The 27,589-nt window shown below is 43.0% G+C and overlaps 1 protein-coding gene across 2 annotated transcripts in view; it reads right to left on the bottom strand.

Moving 5' to 3' along the window:
- Positions 1-27,589, bottom strand: part of LOC137425127 (calcium/calmodulin-dependent protein kinase type 1D) — a 178,487-nt gene that overhangs the window by 41,560 nt on the left and 109,338 nt on the right. The window lies entirely within an intron of this gene.

The raw sequence follows: 27,589 nt of genomic DNA, 5'->3' as shown, positions 1-27,589 counted from the left end.
AACCCACGTCAAAATCCAAGATGGCCGCCGCCATGTATGTCTGATGCCATGTATGTCTGAAACTTGTGAGCGGAATATCTTGAAAAATAAGCGAAGTACCAACTTCTAATCTGGTGTGTGGGTGTATCTAGGCATAAGGAAGAACGCTATATAAAATTGGGTCGCTACGTCAAAATACAAGATGGCCACCACCATATATATGTCTGAACCTTGTGAGCGAAATATCTTGAAAAATAAGCAAAGTACCAACTTATAATCTGGTGTGTGGGTGTATCTAGGCATATGGAAGAACCCTATTGAAAATTGGGTCGCCACATCAAAATTCAAGATGGCCGCCGCCATGTATGTCTGAACCTTGTGAGCGAAATATCTTGAAAAATAAGCGAAGTACCAACTTCTAATCTAGTGTGTGGGTGTATCTAGGCATATGGAAGAACCCTATTGTAAATTGGGTCGCCACGTCAAAATCCAAGATGGCCGCCGCCATGTATGTCTGAACCTTGTGAGCGGAATATCTTGAAAAATAAGCGAAGTACCAACTTCTAATCTGGTGTGTGGGTGTATCTAGGCATATGGAAGAACCCTATTGTAAATTGGGTCGCCACGTCAAAATCCAAGATGGCCGCCTCCATGTATGTCTGAACCTTGTGAGTGAAATATCATATCATAGCATGTTTTCTGCATCTTCCACTTTGTCAACTCACATCACTTCCCTGACGGGGGACCTAGGCGTAACGCTTGTTTATTTACCATTGAGCTTTAGTGTGTCTGTCTCGGCCATAACATTTTTTTTGTTTGTTTAATCGCTGCCACGTTTCTTTATTTATTTACCATTGAGCTTTAGTGTGTCTGTCTCGGCCATAACATTTTTTTGGTTTGTTTAATCGCTTCCACGTTTCTTTATTTATTTACCATTGAGCTTTAGTGTGTCTGTCTCAGCCATAACATTTTTTTTGTTTGTTTAATCGCTTCCACGTTTCTTTATTTATTTACCATTGAGCTTTAGTGTGTTTGTCTCGGCCATAACATTTTTACCATTTGAGCTTTTGTCATCAAATCTTCAACAAACCTTTATTATGAGAATATGGAGAACACAAAGTAATAAAATGCACAATTTTTTTAAAATGTTGTTTTTGTCAAGTTCAATTCGAGTACAAAGTGGATGTGGACGTGCTTTGCATTTTGAGATGCTTTCTCGTGCAGTTTATTTCATGAGTAAACTTCATTAAAAATGTGGTTGGCAATTTTTTCTGGCATCATCCAGGGGTTATTGTAGATATTATAACAGAAGCCCCTCAGTCATCATTTTTTCATAAAATTAATCATATTTTATATTTTTGTTACACCCAGTGTCATAACCACCATCCAAGTTGACAATATGCTCTAAGTTACGCATTGGCATAAAGACATATATTGTCACCCTTATGACTATATACATATAATATTTGAATGGCCCGCATCACATACAACACATACGTGTAGAATGACAAAAATTCATACAGATGGAAAACTGGACAAACTAGATTTGATGAATCAAATCTGTTCAATTAAGTACTTGGACGTTTTCTGCTGTGTGTAGCTTGATTTTTATTTTGCCAACACCATCACAAAAGCAAGTATAGCGGATTCAGATATTTCATTGCGCATAATCAAGATTCATCTGGAGCTGAATCAGAATCATCACTACCTGGGTACATGCTTTTGCAGTTATCAGGATCATACTAATCAAGCTCTGCACAAGTCACAGTATTGTCGTTGCACAAACATAAAGTCCAAGCTATGAGCATAAAGTCCCCTGTGTTCTCTTATGATCACCCAAGATCTGTTGGTTCAAGAGATTCCGGACATGGATCGAGAATGTACTTATCTCCAATTACTACACTGCAAGTGGGGCCTCCGCAGTCCGCACATGCTCAAGAATAGCTCCTTTAATTGTTGGTAATTTATCGGTGCCTTGCTGGGTGTTAACTCATCGGAAGTAATGCCAACGGAGTGCTGATGCTTGATGAAAATACATCTATTTGGGGCTTGGTAACTCTTCGCAGCCTTCGAGTTCAGAAGGTACCTTGCCAATCCCAAGTCCACAGAATGCAAGTAGTATACTGTCACTAGTTTTTACAAAGGCATTCCACTTTGCTCTTACCATATATGCTTCCAGCTGTGTCGAAACCACGAATTGCATGAAAAGCTAGGAGAGCCTGAGCACAAATATCTCCGAGTGCATGATATCTAGGTTGCAGATTGACATCATCATGGTTTGTGCCAGTCCCTATGAGGACCGTTTGATCGCCCAATGCTGACATTGCAAGGATCAAACCATCCTGGATAGCTGTGAACATGTTTTCCAGTTTTGTGATTTTCTGAAGATTGGTACGAGAAGTGTATCTGCCTCTTCCTGTGACCTTTGCAAACCAACAATATATGTTTGTGTCTGATCTGTTCACATAGCCATATGAGCGATAGTTGCAACTGCAGATTTACACTTCTGAATTACCTGTTTAGCCAAGTATTGTGTGAGAAGGCCTTTTGTCTTGGTACTGTTTATAGGTTGGGTAAAATCTCTGATTGCATGTGTTGTTTTCTATTTTATATTGTGGCATATGTGCTGATGTTCCTCCAGTGCAATGTTGTCTTGTGCTTGGTTTGAGAGATTTCACATTCTAGATATAAACTAGTACAGCACTCGGTAGAGCGCATACCTCCAACAGGCTGAACAGTTTACGTTTTGTATCCCACTGATCGGCCGGATCTGGATTCGGACCTGAACCAAAATCTAATCGGCTTGTTCTTGTCACCTATAACCAACTCATCCACCAAGTTTATTCATAACTCGTCCATAACTTTTTTAAATATCATGTTGTATATCGCTTTTCGCCCGATCTCTCAATGGTGAAGAATCACTTAGAAATTAAATAATTATCGTATCCGAATCCATATTCAGATCCTCACCAAAATGGAATTGATCCATCCTTGTCAAACCCCCAACCGGTTGACCAGGTTTCATCCAAATTCGTCCATAACTTTTTGAAATATCATGCTATGTATCGGTTTTAGTCCGATCACTCAATCGTGAAGAATCACTCCAAAAATTAAATAATTCTCACATCCGAATCCATATTCAGATCTTCACCAAAATCAAATCGATTCGTACTTGTCACACACCAAACCTGTCCACCAAGTTTCATTCAAATACATCTCCAACTTTTTGAGATATCTTGTTCACAGACAGACAGACAAACAAACAAACTAGAAATCGGTCAGAGACCGAGGACTTGCCGGAATGTACTTTTTTAAAAATCGGCCATTTTGGATCATTAAAAGTAAATGATGACCTCTGCCAAAGTTCAAACGACGTGGGCTTAATCTCCACATGAGAGAATTCCACATAGCTATTTGGACGGTGTATAAGCTAACAGATCGCTGTCTCCATCGATCCTGCCAAGGCCGTAACACCTATCGGCTCAAAATCCTTTTAACTGTTGACTTGGTAGTTTTTACAATGAAGGAAACACATATCGGGAGTACATACGACATAGCGATTGTGAATGTGACAGCTCTGAGGCGTCTTTCGCTTCGCATCGCAGTAATGGCGAGCACCAACATGGCGGCTGTAAGATTTAAATCTGGCTTCAAGCCCCCTCACTGCCCAAAGCCTTCAACCAGACATATTAACACGCTCCTCCCCCTTCATTCCCGTTCTTCAAAGCAAAGCGGTAAAAATTGTTGTATCGCCATTATATATTACGAGCAATGGTACCCGCCTTAGGGGCGGGGCTTCAATTGGGAGGCACAAATGATTGGGTGACTTTGATTGGGTGACCTTGAGCTTGACCTTGGGCCTAGAGAGTTAAAATTGGGCACAGTCTATTCCAGGGCAAGGCAAATATGTATGTAAAGTATGGCGATGCTATGTGCAACGATGTAGACGTACTGCGCACAAACAAACAGACAGACAAACAGACAGACAGACAAACCAACCAACCAACATACTTTCCACAATCTATTCCGGCAATTAAGAAACAGACAGGGGTGAAAACATAACCTTCATCCACCTTCGGTGGCAGAGGTAAAAACTCCGTATGAATGAGGGCATTGATGACTTTTGCTGTCAGCATGTACAAGACAATCAGCCAGACCACAAGTTTTTATATCACAATACAATATTACAATTTACAATTACAATACAATAATATAAAGACATACAAAAATCTAATGTCTCACGGAGCGTGTTATTTAATTATTTAATTTTAAAAAATGCTTTTTCCTAATTTTTTCCAGATTTCACTCTAGATTTTGACATAATTATTTAGGAAATGAGTTCTGTAAAATATGGAATCAGATTTGGAATATCAGCTTTTTAATAAGTGAATACAATATATTATTCAATCTTGCCAGGACCCAATCACATTGCAGCTATCCTCACACAGACAATCAGCATAATCGCGAATGGACGATTGGGCAGCCTTCTCTCTATTTTATACATATATAGATAGTTTGCAAAACATTAATACACAAATTTCTTTGAGACCCTACAATGACCAAACTGTAGTCAAAATCTTTTGTTGAAACAGCAAATATTCAAGATAACGTCCATGTAAAAACATGGCGTCCAAAAAAGCAAACTGTGTTGTTTTTCAGAGGAACCTTTATACAACAACAACAACACAACAGGCATTTTAAGGCCATTTTCCCTGCTAGAACGGGGGTTAGCCTTGCGGGCCCCATGACAATCTTCTCCATTTTGCCGTATTTTCTGCATCTCCCCTTGTTTTTTTTGTTTTGTTTTGTTTTTTTTGCATACAAGATCGAGGCTCGTGAAAGAGCCAACATTAATCACACAGAAAGTCAAACCGACACAGAAAACAGAAAATAAGGGGAGCGGTAGACAAGATGGGGAGAGAGGGGGAAGGACACAAACACAACATTGAGAACAGGGACATCGAGAGAACTGTGGGAGGGAGAGGGTTTGGGGGGAGGTGGGAGAGGTATAAAACATATGGACACTGCAAGGACTTCCACGAAGGAAGTTCGAATTTCAAAAAAGTGTATCTGGGGTGAATTAGCGGGGGTAGAAAAGATCAAGGTTTTGGATGGGGAAAGATAAGATATGGTGGCGAACAGCTGTTTTAAAGACCTGGAGGGAGGAGTGGGATTGAAGGGAGTGGGGGAGTTTGTTCCAGAGGCGGGAGAAAAGAGGAATGAAAGAGTGAAGGTGGGCAGAGAGTCTAGATTTTGGCAGTTTCACCATAAGAAGGTTGCTGGCAGATCTTGTGCGACCTGTAGGAATATTTGGGGGACAGAGCACAGAGAGAGCTGGGGGAGCAAGGCCGGAGAGGAGTCGGTAGAAGACAGAAAGACCACCAACCTGCCTGCGGTGAGTGAGTGAAAGGCCCTCGGAGATAGCTTCATCGCAGGAGATTCCAATGATTCTGAAAGCTTTGGTTTCAACAGCGTGAAGCCGAGCTAGGTGTGAGGCAGGAGCACCGGCTCAGAGGGGGGAACAGTATTCCATTGAGCTGCGGATGAAAGCCTTGTATGTGGTTAGGAGCTCAGGTGTGCCAAGGAAGGACTTCAAACAACGGAGGATGCCCATTGCCCAGTCGGCGACTGGCTTTGGAGGCCACCTTGGAAATGTGGTTTTCCCAAGAAAGATCATGGCAGATAGTGAGACCCAAAAGCTTGAGTGACAGAACGTCTTGGAGAGGATTGTTGAGAAAGTAGATGGGAGGGTTTTCCAGTCGGTCTTTTCGGAGAGACATAGTAAGAGTGTGAGATTTGTCAGGATTGAAAGACATGTTCCACTTGTTTGACCAGTCTGTGATTTTGTCCAGTTCTGCAGAGAGTGAGGAGGCTGCAGACTGCCGATCTGAGGGATGAGGAATGGAGCGGCAGAGAGTGGAGTCATCAGCAAAGAGATAGAGAAGTTTTTCCAGAGAGTCAGAGGATCATTGATGAAGACCAGAAAAAGCACAGGGCCCAGAACACTACCTTGCGGAACTCCAGCCAGAACAGGAAGGGGAGATGAGAGAAATCCATTCAGGGCCACACGTTGACTATGACCAGAGAGGAAGTCCGCAAGCTATGCGTGGAGATTTCCATGGATACCATGGGAGGAGAGTTTGGTGAGCAGAGCTAGGTGCCAGACCGTATCGAAGGCACGTGATATGTCAAGGGAGACAGCTCTGATTTCCTGTTTGGCATTGAGGACCTCCATCCATTGTTGAGACTGCAGAAGCAACATGTCCAGAGTAGAATGACCTGGTCTGAATCCAAATTGATGATCGGAGATCAAGCCATTGGAGAAGAGGAAGGATTTAATATCCGAAGCAATGATGGATTCCATGACTTTGGTGATAATTGGGAGCAGGCTGATTGATATGTAGTTGCAAAGATCTGTTTTTGCATATTTTTGTGTAAAGCGGTAATGTTTGCTGATTTCGAAGATGCTGGCAGATGACCTTGACCAAAAGAGAGGGTGAAAAGAACAGAGAGAGGGTGATATAGAGCGGCAGAGCAGTATTTTAGGACCCGTGGGCTGATGCCGTCTGGTCCAGTTGCAAAATCAGAGTCGAGGTTTGACAAAAACTTCTCCACCTTGTCAGGAAAGAAGGATACAGAGTCCAGGAGCAGTTGGGTTCGACTGGGTAGGGTGGGAACAGAAAGAGATGGGTTTGGGACACAAGATTTTGAGGCAAACACAGAGTTGAGGCATTCGGCTTTGTCACATGCAGTGTCAACTGTGTAGCCATTTGAGGTAAGGGAGGGGATGGAGGGGGAACAGACACCAGAAATGGATTTGACCAGACGCCACCAGGATTTGGAGGAAGGAGACAGATTTGAGAGTTCATTCTTGAGTGTGTGGAGATAGTGCTTCCTGGCACCCCTGAGGGTAGACACACACTTGTTCCGAGCTTGGTGGAAGGAACTGAGATTGCCTTCAGTTGGATTTGCCTTCCAAGAGGCAAAGGCAAGTTGTTTCAGGGCAACTGCCTCACCACAAGATTCAGTGTACCATGGACGGGAGGAAGGGTAAGACAACTGAAGACGAGATGGGATAAATCTGTGCATGAGAGAGAGCAGTTTGCTTTGGAAAAATTCCCAGGAAAAATTGATGTCAGAGGCAGTAGAGATGGGAGACCAGTCCAGAAGATTTATGGCTGCTTGCAGACCGTGCCAGTCAGCCTGAGTGAAATGCCAGACTCGTCGGCGCTGAGGAGGCTCTCTCAGAATGGCCACAGAGATGTCCACTTTAACAAGCACATGATCAGAAGAACCGATTGGAGCAGAAGAAGAGTAGCAGACATTTGCAGGGAAGTTTGTCATAACCAAGTCGAGAAGAGAAGATACTCCATTGACTGAGATCCGGGTCGGGAAATTGACAGATTGTGTCATTCCCAATGAGTCGCAGAAGTCCTTTGCTGAGGTGCCATGGCTGGTGAGAGAGGAACCCACACCCAGCCAGCTGGCATGATGACAGTTGAAGTCGCCACATATGAGGAAGAGAGAGTTTGGATGAGTTGATAGAAGTTGGTCCATGTTGTCAGACAGCGAAATGTAAATGGAGTCATCACTGTTTGGAGGACGGTACAGAACACATATGAACAAAAGGTGGGAGTGGAGAGGAAGCCGTAGCCAGAGGTACTCCTGGGGGTGGGGTGGAGAGAGGGCAGTGCAAGGAGAGTGGGGAAGAGAGTTTTTGATAAAGATAGCCACCCCACCACCAGGACGAGGCTCAGGTCTATCATACCGGAGGAGGGAGTAACCAGGAAGAGATATTAAGGAATCAGACATCTTGAAGGAGGAAAGTTTCTGTTGAGCAGATCAAGTTTGGATTGTCAGAGGCAACCTGAATGGAGAGATCAATCAGGTTTGAGCGAAGGTCCCGGATGTTTGAGGTCCATACCGTTAATGAGGAGAGAGGGGGAGCATCGGGTGCAGGACAGGGGAGTGGAGGGGTAGGGTCAGATGAAGGATGAGAGGGGGAGGTAGGGAGAGCAGTTGATCGTGTGTCAGAGATTACAGAAGAGTTACAGGAAAGGGAAGGATGAGGAGGACGAAAGGTTTGATGGTGATGGGATGAGGAACAGTGAGGTGTTGTTTGAGGGGGGCAGAGGAAAGTAGAAGGTTGGGGGAGGTGGAGGTATGAGATAGAAGGGAGATGAAGTGGGGGGGAGGCAGCTTTGAGGAGGAAGGGGGAGGGGGAAGAATTGGAGAGGGATGGTAGGTGGGGAGATTTGAAGGGGAGGGGTTGGGGGGGGGGGTTTAGGAGGGGACGGGCAAGGGGGGGAGATTTGGAGGGGAGGGGCAAGGGGAGAGTTTATAAAGTGGATGATTAATGAAAGATTAACATTTATAACAAATTGGGTTTATTGTGATTTTCAAGTTGGCGATCCGTTTAAGAACGATAGAGGAGGGGTGGAATGAATGTGAATTTAGAGCATGTCGTGAGAAAGAATTATAAGAGATTGATTTTTTTTGAAGTGGCATGAGTTGAAGAGGAAATTGAAAAGAACCTTTTAAATAGGAAGAAAAACAGCGTGTTGTAATATACACTGAATAAAATACACCACTGAATGGTGTATTCACCACTACACCACTGACTAAAATACACCACTGACTGTTGTAATATACACCACTGAATAAAACACTGCAGGGGAAAGTTTAAATATATTTAAACAGAACCATGAAGAACAATCTTATATTCACAAAATACCAACGGGGAGAGGGCCTAGAGGGACAACCACGAGTCACGTGAACAGGGCAAAAGGTGGAAGGCAAGGAAATAATGGGGGCGGGGTGAGACAGCGCACGTGGACAGAAACACATGATGAGACAAACAGCACGCGTGGAGAAAGGGAAATAAAATGTTTGGTTTTTTTTGTTTGTTTTTTTGGGGGATGGGGGGGGGGGTTAAAACATTAGACAATGAGTAGATGTTCGGGGAAGAAGGGAAAAATCTAAGAACCAAACAAAAACAGCGAAGGAAAGAGCTTAAGTGAACAAACTTCAATGGGGGAGGCCTCAGGCTACAAGGCCGCACACGAGGGCAAACAGAAACGATTAAATTATGAAAGATTAACACCGAGAATCTTCCTAGGGACACACACAATATAGGTACACACACCGAAAGATAAATACAGTTTCGACAAAAATACAATTGTGAACAATTACTTAACTTCCAAAACGTGGAGAACGTGTACAGCTTCGAAAAACCATGCCATCACCAGCTTCTCATCGTCGTCCAAATATATGCCCCGTTGTTAACCCTCTTGCCCGCATTTGTTCTTCCACCACCTTTAGCCAAGTCTTTCTCGGTCTTCCCCGTCCTCTACTTCCTTCTACATTCATTTCCATCACTCTTCGCAACCAGTCACTTTCATCCTTCCTCAACACATGACCAAACCATCTCAACCTGGTTCTCTTCACAGCATCCATCACAGGCTCTATTCCCATCATCTTTCGCAATTCATCATTTGTCTTCCTCTCTCTCAACGATACTCCGCACATCCACCGAACCATTCGCATTTCCACCCTTTCCAGCCTTCGTTGCTGCTCTACGTTCATTACCCATGTCTCGCTCCCATAAATCATAACACTTCTCACACATGCAGCATACACCTTTCCCTTCAGCTTCAACGACACTCCCCTCCTCGTCAGCACGCCACTCAGTTCCCGAAACTTCTTCCATGCACATCACACTCTAGCAACCGTTGCCGAGTCTGATCCACCTTTATCGTTAGAAATAAAATACATTGGCAACAATCTGTATTCGATTTTCACGAAATGACACAGAAGAATAAACTACTAACTGAATTAGCCATCTATATATCTTGCACGGCTGCCGTTATGAATTTGATAAGTTTGATTGCAGATCATTACTGAGGTATGTCTCAATGATGATGCAAATCTATAATTTGACCAGGGTGTGGGCACACATTGGTCTACTCTTTCTGAAAGTCAACAAAATAGAATCGTTTCAATGGGAAATCAAGATATTACGGTAATTACACGCGTCGACTATCATTAAAAGGAAAAAATAAATAAAGCATTTAATCCAAAAAAGACACTGCACCGAAACTGTCAAGCACTTAAATAATATCAACAAAAAATACCTTTTTGAAATAATTTTGAAATAATCAAAGATGCTTCAAAATTAATCTTGGTTGCCTACTGTTACCGTTTATTGAATTTTCTTTCAACATCACAGCCAAGTGTGAGACACTGGAATCTGATCACAAAGTCAAACAGTGTGATCTCCACGTGAAGGTAGGAACAAAGGAGAGAAAGGCAAATACAGTGTTAACAGCTGAAAATCAAAGAAAGTACACACAAATAATTTATCCTGAACTTTAAGCCAAAAATATTTGTTGCGTTCTAGATTTCTAACTGATGAAAAAGAAGAAGAGCCCCTATTCATTCTTGACCAGCTGTTTAGTTATGCCCTTGTCTGAGCAGTTACATGCAGACAACAAATGAGACTTAGAGATTATTTTTTTTGTGGATACAAGATCGAGGCTCGTGTAAGAGCTAACATTAATCACAAAAAAAAATAAAAACGGACACACAAAACATACAATAAAGGGAGCGGGAGACAATATGGGGAGAGAGATGGAAGCACACAAGTACAACAGCGGAGAACTGGGACATCGGAAGATCTGTGGGAGGGAGAGGGCTTGGGGGGAGGGGGCATGGGAAGGGGGGGGGGGGCGACCTACTTATTGGCACTATTTACAGCAAGGAATGCCTATGAATATTTTTATGGGCTGACAGCATGGCCTGAGGGTACGCACACTCAACACAAAGCTGTCCAGCCTGGGTGTTTGAATCCCGACCCAGCTATAAAACTGTCATCCTGATGCTTCGCATGCAGGATGATTCATCAATGCTTGTGTCGACCCCCGGACGGACGTAAACGGGCGTCCCGTCTGCTGGCATTCGTTAGTAGCCCAGCAGATATGTGAAAAAATTGTGCTTTTGGTGATACAAGCATGAAATTTTGAACACTGATAGAGCATACTACTAGGAAGATTTTTGGATATAGGGGCATTCAAATCTTTTCCTAGGGACAAAATGGCGGCCATTTTAAAAATGGCCGTTTACGGATAATAAGATACACAGTACCGATGTCTATAAAACTAGATTTACTTATTGCTCAAGCACACCTATGATGTTTTTTTCACGTAAACAGGTTGTAAGATCATAATTAAATGTCAACAAACTCACATAACATTTATTTGGTCCTTATTCTTTACAAAAATAATTACTTTTTGAGCTATTTTGAGCAAACTCCAGAAACACAATGGAAATGAAGTGAAAATGCCACATTAACGCTGTGGAAGTGACTTTCACTATAAAACAGTCTACAAAACAGTCTTCCACATGTTTGTGTATATGTAACAGGTGTGTTATTCCTCCTGTATACTATCGTGTGCACTCCCCTGCACAGTGACACAGAGCTGAGCACTGGAGTGCGGCCTTAACACACTTGCACTGTTTCCTGCAACCCTTCTTGCATCCACATCTAATCAATTGTCGGCATGCCTCAGTTGCCTCTGTGAGGGTTGTCCAATATATCCCCCAGCCGTTATTACTCTGTTTCCAACCCCATTCACTTGGCGATGGGAGCTCAGGTGCGCAAATCATCATCTGGCCCCAACAAAAGCCGGCTTGGTAGGCAGCTCTCTTGATGTGTTGTCTGAGGGCTTCTTGCGTTGGTGGGATAGCCTCTATTGATCTACCAGTCTGGGTGAAGAGATGCTTGCGGGCATCGTTAACATGTTCCTGGCTGCTTGTTCGATCGTAGAGCAGAACAACAAAACGCTCCAGTGGATCCATGTTGTCATTTGCAGTTGAAATGGTTGGTGTGGCAGCCAGTGCGCAGAAAGCTGAGGTGACCTCATCATAGGCTTTCCATGTTTCCCATGCTGTTTTCTTCCCCCTTCCGCCGAAGCAGGACACGGTGTCACACCCAGTGAAGGCGTGGAAGAATGGCAACCCTCGACACTTGTTTGGTCCCAGTGCCACAGCCATCTCGTGAGCTGCCAAGTGCCTGAAATTCTTCCCTGTGCCAAAAGCAACCCAGAGTTCATCGATGTCAAGATATCCAGTTGCTGCCACTGCAAGGATCAAAACATCTGTGTCCACTGTGCGGATTGACACCTTGGTATAGCCCTGTCTGACTGCATCTTGGACATGGAGTAGTATCCTTGTATCTGCCTCCTCGTGACTACACGGGGAAAGACCAGTAACATCTCGTGGCTGTGTACAAAAAACTTCTTTGTGGTTTGTGGTGACGATTTGCTTGTCAGTCTCAATGTTTGCTATCCTCGTTGCTAGAAAGTCAAACAACTCCACCTTGTTCTCGTCTATGCGAAGGAAGGCCTGCCAGTTTCGAGGGATGGAACTAGATGGCTCAACTCGTCTCCTGGTGCCTTTACCCCTCGTCTTCCTGGTGTCGGCTTTCAAACTGTCTGGGAAATATTCATCCCAGATAATATCAACCCTGCTCTTATTTTGTATCTGAGATGTGATGTATGGCAAGAATACTAGTGATGCATACTCAGAGAAGGTCTTCGCATTACGAGGTGCCAGCATGTTCACGATGGCTGCTCCATCCAGGATCATGACTTCAACAGGGGGGCTTACATCATCATTTTCCCGTGAGGTGATCAGATCTTCTAAGCACCCAACCAGATCAGACTTGGTTCCAAGCCGGATTTTGCCCATTTGTGACAATGCAGGGGGACAAGCTTGGTTTTCATGTGCAAAGAATTCATCAAGATCTCCATTCCGTGTCTGGGATGCAATAAACAGCCTGGAGAACAGAACGCAGTCATTCTTCAGAGATACCACCTTCAACTCTGTTCTTGACTTCTCTCTGACTGGGGGTCGGCTGAAGAGAGGGAGATTGTTTCTTTTTATTGGGTCAGTGATAGGCTTTGTCTGATGTACAAGCCTCTCGTTCACATATGTGTCATACTGTTCTTTTCCCAGCTTCTCGATCTGGTAAAGGGTGTTGATGACTGCTGGGTCTGCCAGGTCTCTGCTGTCTAGCACCAAGAGATCTTTGCTGTCGTCACAGAATGGGTTCCCCATCTCTCCTATGACACGGGTGAGTGCTCTCACATCTCGAGCAAAGGCTACCTGCGTGTGCTTTGTCTGTTCATGGTGTTTTAGTTCAGTTTTCCTAATTCTTTTTTCTGTTGTGGCCTCGAACTTATAGATCAGTTTGGCCATCTCTGGACCAGACACCATCCATCGGCGCAAAGCTGCAGCATTCTCCGTAAGACCTACAGCCCCTCCATCACCTTTCACCAATGCATTATTTTGCTCGTGTGCCTGGTCTAAGGCTATGGCAGAGAATGCACGTGTAGTCTTCTTCATGGTGAAGTTTCCTGCCAGAAACTGTGCGTATACAGTTGGATGCTTTGTTGCAAGTGTCACCATGTCGCGCAAGTGAACTGGGATCCACCTGGCATAGTTTGTATGTCCCAAGGCGAAGAACCATGGTACAAGCTTGGTCAGAGCATCAGTGTACAGTTGGAAGTTTCCTTCACGGACGGATCTCACATAGATCAGGACTGCCAGTTCTAGCTGCATAATTAGGAACCAGAACTGAAACTGTGGACTTGCATTGGCTTGTTCACCGCACCAGTCATCTAGTGGTATCGTATCCTGTCCCTCATCTAGTCCACTGGTGTACTGGCTGTAGGCTTCCTTCAGGAGAAGATAGAGAGTACTGGCTGTGACTTGGTGTGCTCGTCGTGTGCGTGTCACATGGGTCACTTTCAGGAAGGAATCAGCAGTACCACTTGTAGCAACCCCTGCAAGCATCAGAACGCCTGTCCACCCACTGCTATCCAGAAGGTCACCGAGGGTTTTCCATGCTGCCATCTCAATATGGAGTCCACCAAAGACCATGACGAAGTGATCTTCTCCGTGTGTTTCTGGCCATCTCCATTGGATCTGTTTGGCAAGTGTGTACAGTGGCTGATCAAGTGTGATTACAGGGATCGGACCTGGATTCAGAATATCGATTGCTTTCTTGATGACATCCATGGAGTGACGTATCATTGCCACAGATTTTGCCTGGTCATAGAAGAGAGGCAGCAATGAAGTTAAGGCCACACTACACTCTGGTTCTTCTGGAATAGACTGCTTGCTGGCATGGTATCCAGCCCATGATACTGTCTCGTCTCCCTTAAGTGGTGTGTCAGATAGCACTGTCTTCTCCATCTGCTCCAGCCACCTGTCAAAATGCAAGATAATGAACACAATTAAGAACAAACAAGTCCACACAAGTTAACAAGTCTTGGTTATTTAGGTACACATATAACTGTCCACAGTTCAAACACAATAATCAGTTACCTGTACTCAATCTGCATTGCTTCAGGGATGAGTTGGCAGTTGCTTTTGTTGGGACCCGCTAGCTTGGGTACAGGTGGGTCACATTTACCCAGAACAACAGGAGGTACGATGGTGTATGACTGTGGCAGGTGTGCATCTGTTGTTGATGTGTCATCTGGGTTTACCCGTTGAACTCCACGGCTATCGCTATTTGGGTGCTGGAAAAGTGAAATGCCAGTGCCATGGAAGGAGTCGTGGGCACTTGTTGAACTGGGGTTATGATCAATGTTATCCACTGCCCCAGTTGTGAAGAGGTCACTTTTTAGCTCAGGGGGGCAAACTGTACCCTCATTTTGGAAGAAACGGCAGATTCTGTTCCCCAAGTCCGTGGAGATGCTAAGCACCCTGTCATAGGAGATCGAGAGACCCAGGTTGAACATAGTATCAACCAGGTCTCTTTTTCGAGTCTTTGTGTGGATAAGGGTGCCCAGGTACACAGGCAGGGGAGTCTCCCGATTGTGACTGTGCCTCGTGGACGTGGTAGTACTGCTACTCTCTCTGCGGCGTGAGTAACTGTTGAACATAAGGAGTTGTGAGATTGTGAGAGTAGGTGTTGATACCGACGAGTGGCTTGACTGCTCTTGGATGTTAGGACCATTCAAGATCATAGAAACTAGTGATACAAGCGAATTAGGTACCGAATGTTCTTGGCAGTGGGCTTCAAATGAACCACTAAATGTTGAGTTCATTTTCAACATGTCTCTACGAACTATATTTGCGGCTCTAGCAAGACAAACTCCATCACTGTCAGTGTCGTGATCACATGCCTTCTGAAGGGCTGAGCCAACATCCTGGTTGAAAGCAAGCAGAATATCTCGACCGGACATGTGCTCCTCTAGGTCTGGAAAATATGTCATGATTCGATCTTTGAGTTTGGTGGAGTGGACACGCCTGGTCAAGACTGTTCCAAGCTGTTCCAGCCTGGTGGTGTATAGTCTTGCTAGGTCTACCAGCTTGAACACTGGTGTCACAAGAGCATCTGTGCGGGCATCATCGATGTAGGACACTAGCTCTCCAAGTGCTATACCGTGATTGATATCATCTTGTTCATTCAGTGTTGTGCTTGTGGCCCTTGCTTTGTTATAAAGTGACACCAGACACTTCACGTGGTACTGTGCATCTTGTGCTATAAGGTCACCTGCACTCAGTTTAGCAAGAAGTGCCTGATCTCCTAGTTTCAGGGCAGCTGTCCTGACATGTTTATCGAGGTCGAAGGTGGAAGCTTTTCGCAGAGAATTAGTACCCGCTGGTTTGTCACAAAAGAAACACTTTTCAGGCTGTGGCTGTGTGTGGTCTACATGTACTCTGTGACGGGTGTACTTTCTTGAGACACTTGCGGTTTCTTCACTAGACGTTTCTCTTTTTTGTGCCCGATGCAGTTCAGTTTTGTTGTATTTCAGTCTGCATGAATCATGCCACTTAGCCTTGTGGCTCTGGAAGGTTGACTGGATACCTTCACCATCGTCCAGGCGGGACAGTTCTAGAGATTTTGGCAGGCAGCCCATCTGGCTGAAGGTGAGGAGATAATCTGCAAGAGTTTGGTATCCGGACCCTGTGGTTCGCTTGGAATCAGCTGGACAGGCAAGGGCCTCATCGGTGACCTCCTGACATAACACACACTTCTCCCAATCTGTCAGATAAGGCATGTTTGTTCCAGATGTACTAGGGCTTTGGGGGTCTAATAGCTTGAAATTTTTGTTGGCCATTGTCAATTAAGCATTATCCACCACCACCATCCAATCAATATACAAATTGGGAACCAAATCTAGGTAGCTACTACAGTCAATGAGCGAAGGTGCAGTGCAGTCGAGTTATCATCTGAAAAAGAAATACATACATTATTATCATAAATATAGTAATTCGCTTTCGTAACTTTTCACTAGCCTTGCATTGTTCCTTATAGTCACCTAGTCTATGATAGGAAAGTTCATAAAGCTACATCAAAGTTGTTCATATAAAGGTATTGAACCAAAATTACACCCAGGAGAAATCAGATAGTCATGCAAAGTTAAATAATTAAACCGCTAGACCAGTCCTGTCTATTGCAATGGTAAACCATTTGTTCTGCCCCTTATAGGCCACCGTAGATTCCAATTTTGAACCCAGTATGAAGGTATTGCATAGCATGTACATGACAATTTATAATATGCTCATTACATTGTGTTTCAATAGCAGCACAAATGACAAGTCTGAAATAATAGGTAAATATGTCCTTCTTAGCCGCCATTTTGTAAAATGGCCGCCATTTTGGGCCAAGGAGAAATCTGGAATGCCCCTACATCCAAATTTCACTGTAAGGGTATGCCCTAACTGCGTGCCAAGTTTCATGCTTGTATCATCAAAGGCACAATTCTACCACAATTCTTCACATATCTGCCGGACTATAGTGGACATTGCACATCCCATGGTGTCCTTCGCAAAGAGTAGGCGAGCTATTGCCGGCACCCTGAGCAAATATCAAATCCTACCCTAACCAGCAGAGGGCATCGCATCAGTGACACAGCCGAACCCTCAGCCAATGATGCTATCTTGCAGCCTTGTGCTGCATACAAATGAAGGTTATTTTTTTTACCTCTTGCTGTGCACACGTGCAGTCTACTCAACACAAGCTATGTGCCAGGCATAACTAAATTATACTTCCAGCACAGTAGTGATTCATGTATCCCTCAGCCGAACCTTGCCACATATTGGAAATATGATATGAACCGCAACGCGACCTTTGTATATAGCATTTTGTGACGTTTGCTTTGTGAAAGTTTAGTTCAACTAGGTGAAACACGAGTGTTGGAGAAAAGCACACCTATTGACATTAGCATACCTGTAGGTGTTTACATCTCCTCTGCATGGCAATAGAAAGACACGATTGTAATTGGTGCATTTGGCGTAGCATCGGTGTAGGTAATGATGTGAGTCAGTGTCTGTGCAGTGTCGAAACACCTTAGATTGTGTGATTAAATAGCATGCCAATCAATGCTATGCCATGCGTGTGATGCTCCTCTTTTTCAGATGCTGATTGCACCTCTCACTTATGCCACAATTATCACAAGGATCCTTAGTAGGTGCACAAAACAATGAATTATCAATATAAAAGTAAACGTAAAAAAAACTACACAAGAAAAGGTACCTCAAATCACACTTAAACTTTAGTAGTTTTACAGTCGTGACCAAAAATATTGGCACCCTTGCACTTTTTTCAAATAACTAAATTAAGTTGAAATTGACAAATATATTTGGTCTCCACACTTCTTTATTTCACTGTTAAGTGTTAATATTACAAAACCTTTGTTTTTGATTCAGATCTTAATATATCCTTTTAAATCAGAAAATAAAAATAAATGGCATTGACAAAATAATTGACACCCTAGACTTTATATTTGGTAGTACAGCCTTTGGACAAAATAACTGACACCCAAGACTTGATATTTGGTAGTACAGCCTTTGGACAAAATAACTGACACCCTAGACTTGATATTTGGTAGTACAGACTTTGGACAAAATAACTGACACCCTAGACTTGATATTTGGTAGTACAGCCTTTGGACAAAATAATTGACGCCCTAGACTTTATATTTGGTAGTACAGCCTTTGGACAAAATAACTGACACCCAAGACTTGATATTTGGTAGTACAGCCTTTGGACAAAATAACTGACACCCTAGACTTGATATTTGGTAGCACCGCCTTTGGACAAAATAATTGCAGTGAAGCGCTTCCTGTAGCCATGGATGAGCTTCCTACACCTCTCTACTGTCAGTTTGGCCCACTCTTCTTGTGCAAACTGCTCCAGTTCTCCCAGATTTGAAGAGTGCCCTCTCCCAACTGCTGTTTTCAGATCGCCACACATGTGTTCAATGGGATTTAGATCTCGACTCATTGTTGGCCACTTCAGAACAGTCCAGCGTTTTGTCTTGAACCATTCCTGGGTGCTTTTTGAAATGTGTTTGGGGTAATTGCCCTGCTGCAAGATGCATGACCTTCGACGGAGACCCAACTTTCTGACACTGGGTTGAACATTGTGCTCCAAAATGCCATGGTAATCTTGTGATTTAATGATACCATGAACACATTCAGCCACCCAGTGCACCCAGTGCCAGAGGCAGCACATCAACCCCAAAACAACACTGAACCTCATCCATGTTTGACTGCAGGGCAGGTGTTCTTTTCTTTGAAGGCTTCATTTTGTTTTCTGTAAATATAGAGATGATGTGCTTTACCAAAAAGCTCTAATTTGGTCTCATCTGTCCACAGGACATTCGCCTAGAAGGATTTTGGCTTGTTCAGGTGTGTTTTGGAAAACTCCAGTCGAACTTTCTTATGTCTCTCTCTCAGCAGTGATGTCCTCCTGGGGCTCCTACCATAGAACTCTCTTTCATTGAGTTGGCGACGGATGGTGCGATTTGAAACTGTCTTACCTTGTGTCTAAAGGTCAGCTTGAATCTATTTCGTAGTTGATCGAGGTGCTTTCTCCACCATTTGAACAATCCTTCGCTGCAATCTTCGATCAAGTTTTCTCTTGCAGCCACGTCCAGGGAGGTTGTCTACAGTGCCATGGGCCTTAAACTTCCTGACAACATTGCGTACGGTGGACAAAGGAACATCAAGGTCTCTGGAAATGGACTTGTAGCCTTGAGATTGTCCATGCTTGGCTACAATCTTGTGTCTGACCTCCTCAGACAATTCTTTGGGTTTTCTTTCTTTTCTCCATGCTCATTGCGGTACACACAGTCACACAAAACAGCACAATGACTCCTTTTCTCTATTCAAACCGGTTGAATGAGTGATTTTTATATTGCAGGCACCTGCAACCCACCATAGGTTAGTTCAATTCCAAAGTAAAGGAGAATCACCTGCTTGAAATCTAATTATTTCTAACACCTTCTAAAAGGTGCCAATAATATTGTCCGGGCCATTTTAGGATTTCTGTGTGTAACTAGAACGCCACTCAGTAGAGCGCATACTCCCGCCGTGGGTCAAGTTGGAATAATACGTTTGTTTAACATCCCCTCTCCCCAAAACAATAAATGAAAAAGAAAGTAGGCAATAACTGTCAGAGAATTTATTTTGACATATCTCGGAATTAGAGGAGAAAAACACCATTTAAGAATAAGAATAAAAGCTTTAATGCAGTAAAACAGAAAAAAATTCCCCAAAAAATTCCCCAAATAAATTCCTGGATCCGGAATAATATCCTGAGCTTCACCAAAAACTAATCAATTCTTCCTTATCCCAAGGGCAATCATCCCACTAACCTTCAGCCAAATCCGTTCAGAACTTTTCACAGTTCTGAACGGATTTGGGGGAGGGGGAGGGGAAGGGGGAGGGGGAGGGGGGGGGGGAGGGGGAGAGGGGAGGGGGAGGGGGGGGGAGAGGGGAGGGGGAGGGGGGAGGGCACACGAATGAGCGAATCAGCGCGCTGCTCTGCCACCGATTCAGATTCCTGTATAATATTCCTCGCTGAAAAAAAATATGGATCTAAAGATGAAAGAAAAAAAAAACCTATGTGATGTGAATGGCAATGTTCCTCGCTCAAATGTGAAAAAACGCAATCGCGCGGTAGGAACATCACGTGATCGCTCTGAGCGATCGATTGCAACTCTGCATCGTGTTGTGGGCATGGCCAACGTGGCCTCATGCTCCCAGGTGATTGGCTAACTCGAGCTTGAGAGAGCCATAATGCGCTACGTTATGGCAAAAAATATGGATCTAAAGATGAAAGAAAAAAAAACCTATGTGGTGTGAATGGCAATGTTCCTCGCTGAAATGTGAAAAAACGCATTCGCTTTTCGCTCTGAAATACGTGCGAACGCGTAACTGAGTTAATGGCGGCAAGGAACATCACGTGATCGCTCTGAGCGAATCAGCACGCTGCTCTGCCATTCCGGTCATAATATTCCTCGCTGAAATGCGCTGAGGTAAAAAAATATTATGAAATAAATTTTTAGGTCGGCCATGTTCTTCCCAGGCTCAATGGCCATGTTTGTGCCAAATATCAAGTACGTGAGCCTCTCCGTTTAGGAGTCTATCGGTAACATTACACACACACACACACACACACACACACACACACACACACACACACACACACACATACACACACACACACACACACACACACACACACACAAACTGTGTTTTATATATACTAGGGCATGCCCGTACTATATATAAGCTAGGACGTGCCCGTACGTGGGTGCCCGTTCCTTGCCAAAAAAAAAAAAAAAAAAAAATTTGTGTAGGGGTGTGTGTGTGTAAACATCCTAGGGCGTGCCCGTACGTGGGTGCAAAAAAACATGCGTGCAAACAACAACAACAAAAAAAAACTTTGAAACCACGTGGCAGTAACGACCACAGAACCCCCCCCCCCCCCTCTATTTACATGAATGGTTTGGTCCATTCGCAACGACCACAGAACCCCCCCCTCTATTTACATGAAATGGTTTGGTCCAAAGCGAACGGCTTGCGGTGTTTGGTAAAGAAATCGCCATAGCTCGGTAACTACTTGTCCGATTAATTTCAAACCTTGAAAAGGCACATCCTCGGGTCCCCAGCAATATACCTGGCAAGTTTAAAGTATATCGGACCCGTAGTTGTCGAGAAACAGCGGTCACAGACAAACATACAAACACACATACACACATACACACATACACACATACACACAGAGATTAATGGAATTATAGATAGATAGATAATGTTTAAAAAAACAAGGCAATTTCACGCACATTTTCGGATTCAGCGTTCAATTCTATATAAGTGAGTGTATTTTTAGGAATGTGTGACTTCAAATAAAATTGTAAGCCAGGAAAAACGTTCGTTTCATTCCTTAGGGATACAACATGTAAAACTGGCCCAAACGTCAAAACAAAACTCGCTCATTTGAAGCCGTACAAGCTAATGTTACACTCATTCTTCTGGGAAGAATCCCGTGCACATGCTTGTCACACTTCTAACTCACATAAGTCTTTATAAGTTCATCAAATACTGACACTGCGATTGACATTTGCTGAGGTAAATGTTATTGTTGATATCTCTTCTGAGGTAAAAAAACAAAACAAAAAAAAAACAGTTTTAAAGCATTATACGTATCAAACGATACATTTTATGAAACGGGGAAACCGAATACACACTTTGGTGGTTTTAAAATGACAGAATATGTCTTTATTAGAAAAAAAAGAAAGAACCTTGAAGACGACGCTGCTAACAAAATACACCGCTCTCATGCATAACCACGAGTTTAAACTACATTTAAAACAAATATGAAAACTATTTTCATATCACAATGTTAAATATAGAATATATAGAAGATAATGTTTAAAAAAATGAGCCCTATCTTCCAATGGTAAACAATCCTTCAAAAAATTCCTGGATCCGGAATAATATCCTGAGCTTCACCAAAAACTAATCAATTCTTCCTTATCCCAAGGGCAATCATCCCACCAACTTTCATCCAAATCCGTTCAGAACTTTTCCAGATATCCTGTACACAAACACACGAACACACACACGCACACACACACACACACACACACACACACACACACACGGACACGATCGAATGCATTATTCTCTGGCGGGAGTAATACATTTTGATTAACAGTATTCAGCTAATGTTGACAACAACAGATACTGGCTTTAACCCCACTCGTCAACATTCAAGCTTGGCCACAGATCCATCTGCAAAATCATACGACAATAAATTCAAAAGAGATAGTGCAACGGGAATTAGAACAAAGCCAAAAAAGTCGAAAACCCAAAACACATTGAAGACCACAAAGACCCTTAAATACCCTGTAGACCCAAAATACCCTTAAAGGCCAAAATGATCCAAAAGACCCCGAAGACCCAAATGCGCCAAAGACCCAAAATACCCAAAACACCCCGAAGACCCATAGAGACCCAGAGGAACCAAAATACCCTTAAGACCCAAAAGCCCCTGAAGACACTGAAGACCCAAAAGACCCCAAACACCCAAAGACCCAAAACACCCCAAAGACCCAAAACACTCAAAAGACCCAAAACATCCTTAAAGGGCCAGAGGATCCAAAAGTCCCCAAAGACCCTAAAGTCCCCGAAGACCCAAAACACCATGAAGACCCAAAACACCCTGAAGACCCCAAATACCCTTAAAGACCCAGAGGAACCAAAAGATCCTTAAGACCCAAAATCCCATGAAGACACCGAAGACCCAAAATACCCCAAAGACCCTGAAGACCCTCAAGACCCTGAAGACACAAAAGACACAAAAAGGTCAAAGATGCCTTTCCCTCTGAAACGACGTGTGGTGAGGCACACGGAGCATTACATGCCGAGTCACGCTAGTTCTCATAATAAAGCTTTTATTGAAAATTTGATGACAAAACTCAAATGGCAAATTGAAATTTCAGGTCAACTGAAAGAAAATTGATGATTTTATGTGATGCTGACCTTTTGGCCTTTTGACCTTAATTGATATGCTTTTCCATATTATGATAATAAAGCTTTGGTGAAAATGTGATAATAGCTCAAATAATAATAAAAAGTTACGGTCTGGACAGACAGACACACACACACACACACACACACACACACACACACACACACACACACACACACACACACACACACACACACACACACACACACACACACACACACACACACAAATGATTACAAAATCCCGTCTCCTGCTGTGCAGCGGACGGGCTAATAAAAATCACTCACCAACAGGTAACTAGTTAGTTAGTCTGCCATGATTAGTAAGGTAAAATTGGCATGAGTAGAAGCTGTTTTTGATTAAACACTTGATTTATAAATGTGGGCTGGATGGGTAGCCTAGAGGTTTACACATTTGCCTCTGAGCGATCTAGCCTGGGTTTGAATCCCAACCCAGCGATAAATTGTCACCCTGGTGTTTTGCTGGCAGGGTGATGCATCAATGTGTGTGCCGACCCTCAGATGGACGTAAACTAGGTATCCCGTCTGTTAGCATTAGTTTATGGATGTTAAAAATCCTATGATGTCCTTCATGAAGAGCAATCACAGGCAACTTAGCCAAATTCCAAATTCCTTCTCTAACGTACTTAATCGTATGTCAGGCCGAGCCAGCTATTTGGTGAAAGACAGGCCAAAACTTTCCCAAGTAAACCGCATAAGGTGGGAATAATCATGGCCATTAAAGACTCCGAAGGCACGGAACCGATGCCAATTTATAATTGCACGTACAAATTCCTCAGGAATTAATTCCTCGCCAATAAGCAGGCGTACAGAAATAAAGGTAAAAAAAGATTGTTAAAAAAAATGCAGAAGTTGATCGCTTTGTACATCACACTTATACATTGAAATAAGACGACAGTGAGTCGCAATTTAGGATATGAAGGCTTTATTGATCACTATGGATGCTCCTACTCCTGTGAACATGACGGGCCTGGTGATTAATTTAATGGACATCTGCAATTGGAAATATTATGCCGTGCATCATTACTAACAAAGTAATGGCTACCAACTCTTCGACAAAGAACATGTTCGCAATGTGAAAATACACAAAGGTTGTGCCAGCTAATATTTAGGTGGGAGAGAGATGTACCAGGTATACTTCCCTGCGGGAGCCACCATATCTGGTTTGGGTGCTTCTGAACACCGATGGGAATGGTACAGGCATTTTATGACAGATAAAGAGCAAACCTCTCCAAAATTGCAAGAGAAAATCTCTCAGTTGTATTATACAGACTAGTGGGGTCACCCCTGGGAATCTCATGGGCATGGAGGTGCATCGTTGCGATCGGTGCAGCCGTTTTTGCGGTACCTGAGACAATAACGTTAAGCGGGAGTCCAAACCTGAAAATGCTGGAGACCAAAGCTGAAATAGGAAAAACAATATAGCCTATTTTACTCCAGGGGGTCCCAGGATTACCCACCCAAAATTTCGTTGCGATCGGTTCAGCCGTTTTTGCGGTACCTGGGAACGGCCGGACGGACGGACGGACATTTGGTGAATTATAGTAAGATAAATGTGTCTTACACAACATATTTTAACATAACTTTAGCTTTAGCAATCTTTACATAATATATTTACGTAAGTTAAATAATTTACATATTTACATAACTTTAGCAATCCAAATTGCGGAAAATATTAAAAATGTGTATTATTTGACCCCACCATAGGTGTCACTTTTCAAAACATTTTACACAACGCTAAAGCATTTTCCAAACAAAAATTTCATCGCACGTGACCAATTTATGTTCATCATCATGATGAACTACACAGTTAAAACTGTGCATTGTATCAGTGACCCTTCCCTTTCCACCTCAACTCCGCCCCTCCACCTCTACCCACCACCCCAACCCATGATACGTTTAAGGATTTTTCTATTACCTGTTTATATATCAGTCTGCATATTAGCCACTTCTTTGTCTTCACACCATACACAGTGCTTCGAATTCATACATCCAGATCCTCTGCATTGCCACAGACAGTTGAACACTCTACGTCATGCCTCCTGCATGTAAACCCCATACTTGTGCAATCTGGTCTGGCAGTTGCATCTGTTCAGCCGAAGGAGTTCTTCATGACCTGGTGCCAACAGCATTCATTAATAATTTTGAAAATCCTGTATTGCTGGGAAATAGTTAGGAAAGATAGCGTAATTGGCAGAAAGATGATTTGACTGTGAATACTTTATTCCAAGGCTGCTAAAACGGTTTTTAAGCCTGCAGTTGCTGCCAGAACGTAGTAATGTTTGCACGCAGAGGGTAGAATATAATGAGCCCAGCTTGATATAAATTCAGCTCTTGCTTCCCAGCCATTCGGGAAGCCACAAAGAAAAGACATTGCTGTCTGGGCATAAATTACTGGGAAATTAAATGTTTCATTTGCTGCTTTAATGATGCATTTTTTCCCAAATGTGTAAATCTTTTTGTAATCACATCTCATAATTCTCAAGAGTTTTTGAAATACGAATTGGTTTTCAAGAATTTGCTTGGAACCTCAAGGAATTTGCTAAAGAATTTGCAAGAACCTTAAATCATTTGCTAAAGAATCCTGCTATTGAGAATTAAATCGTATTACAACTGATCCATTTAACATTTCCTCATTTCTATATCGGATGCAAAAATGTCATGGACGAACACATCCCTCCTGCCCTTATCGCCCGACCTCTTCCGGGATATATTTGACATCTCCCATGAATTACAAAAATGCAACGTTTTGGATATAGGAGCAAAAAATTTCACCGTATTTCACCAAGATCTGCCAGCAACCCTCTTCTGGTGAAATTGAAAAAATCAAGACTCTCTGCTCACCTTCACTCTTTCATTCCTCTTTTCTCCTGCCTCTGGAACAAACTCCCTCACTCTCTTCAATCCCACTCCTCCCTCCAGGTCTTTAAAACGGCTGTTCACCACCATCTCTTATCTTCCCCCATCCAAAACCTTGATCTTTTCTACCCCCGTTAATTCACCCCAGATCCACTTTTTTGAAATACCGACTTCTTTCCTGGAAGTCCTTGCAGTGTCCATGTGTTTTATAATTCTCCCACCCCCCCCCCCCCCCTTCCCACGCCTCCTTCCCCCAAGCCCTCTCCCTTCCACAGATCTCCCGATGTCCCTGCTCTTAAATGTTGTACTTGTGTTCTTCCCCCTCTCCCCCCATCTTGTCTACCACTCCCCTTATTACCTTCGCAAAAGCGGAAGGTTATGTTTTGATCGCTGTGTATTTATTTGTATGTCTGTGTGTGTGTATGTTAATCGCATAACTCAAAAAGTATTCAACCGAATTGCATGAAATTTGGTGGGATGATTGGTTATTATACGGGACACATTTGATTAGATTTTGGGAAACAGATTTGCTCAAATTCTGACTATTTTTAACTCGATCGTATTTCACTCAAAGTTATGAGCGACTGAAGAAGAAGATGTCCATCCAGGACGTCATCACTATAACGCGATCTCCCGCGATCATTTCAACCTCAAAAAAAATTATAATTGCAGATTTGACAATAGATGAGGCATATTAACAAACGAATGAAACAGATTTGCTCAAATTCTGACTATTTTTAACTCGATCGTATTTCACTCAAAGTTATGCGCGACTGAAGAAGAAGATGTCCATCCAGGACGTCATCACTATAACGAACGCAATCTCCCGCGATCATTTCAACGTTCAACCTCAAAAAAAATTATAATTGCAGATTTGTCAAGAGATGAGGCATATTAACAAACGAATGAAACAGATTTGCTCAAATTCTGACTATTTTTAACTCGATCGTATTTCACTCAAAGTTATGATTTGTATGTCTGTGTGTGTGTGTGTGTGTGTGTATGTTATTCGCATAACTCAAAAAGTATTCAACCGAATTGCATGAAATTTGGTGGGATGATTGGTTATTATACGGGACACATTTGATTAGATTTTGGGAGCAATCGGGTCAAAGGTCAAGGTCAAGGGCAAGTACAGAACAGTAGCTGCGGCGAAGGTATGCGCTCTACCGAGTGCCCGTTCTAGTTATGTTTTATGTGTCCGTTTATGTTTTTTGTGATTAATGTTAGCTCTTTCACGAGCCTCGATCTTGTATACAAAAAAAAAAGATTCACAATTGTCCATCACCTTGGAGACTTAGACATGAACCACTGACAATTAAGGTCTGGAAGTTTTTTGACGTTGCTTCATCAAAATGGGTTTACTTCAAAAGCCTCACCGGTGGGGCTTTAAAATGAAATGCGTAAGGAGAGGTTAGAGTTCTGAAAACATTACAGCTGAAATAGTTGATTTTAATATGTTGCTGTACAATGCTGTGAATAACCTTCATGTCATGCTCGAAATGTGGAATTACAGGTTGATTGATTGACGTGTTGCTCATCGATCAGAACTTTCAGTGTCACTCCTCATGTTATCAAAAGTCCATCTGTGACTGGCTGAAATTTACAAGGATAAGCAGTATGGTGAAAGCAAATGAACGACTGTTGTTGTCTTTACAGTGCATTCACAGAAGACAAAAATACATTTCGCAAGTTAATAACTGCCCTGAACAGTTCCCATTCTGCCTGGACTTTCTCTACTAGCTCATGCTATTTTTGCCAACCTACCTTTGTAAGCTGTAATTACATTAAGGCTGATAAATATAGCACAAGCACTGATCCTGACTTTATCGAGACTGAGATAAGTAAGCAAAGGCTTGTCTTTTTTCCTCTATCCTTAAGAATATATATT

Source organism: Myxine glutinosa, chromosome 4 (genome assembly GCF_964187855.1).
Source record: "Myxine glutinosa chromosome 4, kmMyxGlut1.1, whole genome shotgun sequence".
In the NCBI taxonomy this organism is placed as follows: Eukaryota; Metazoa; Chordata; class Myxini; order Myxiniformes; family Myxinidae; genus Myxine; species Myxine glutinosa.
Note: the sequence above shows the minus strand (reverse complement) of the source record. Positions and strands in the feature narration are given on the sequence as shown.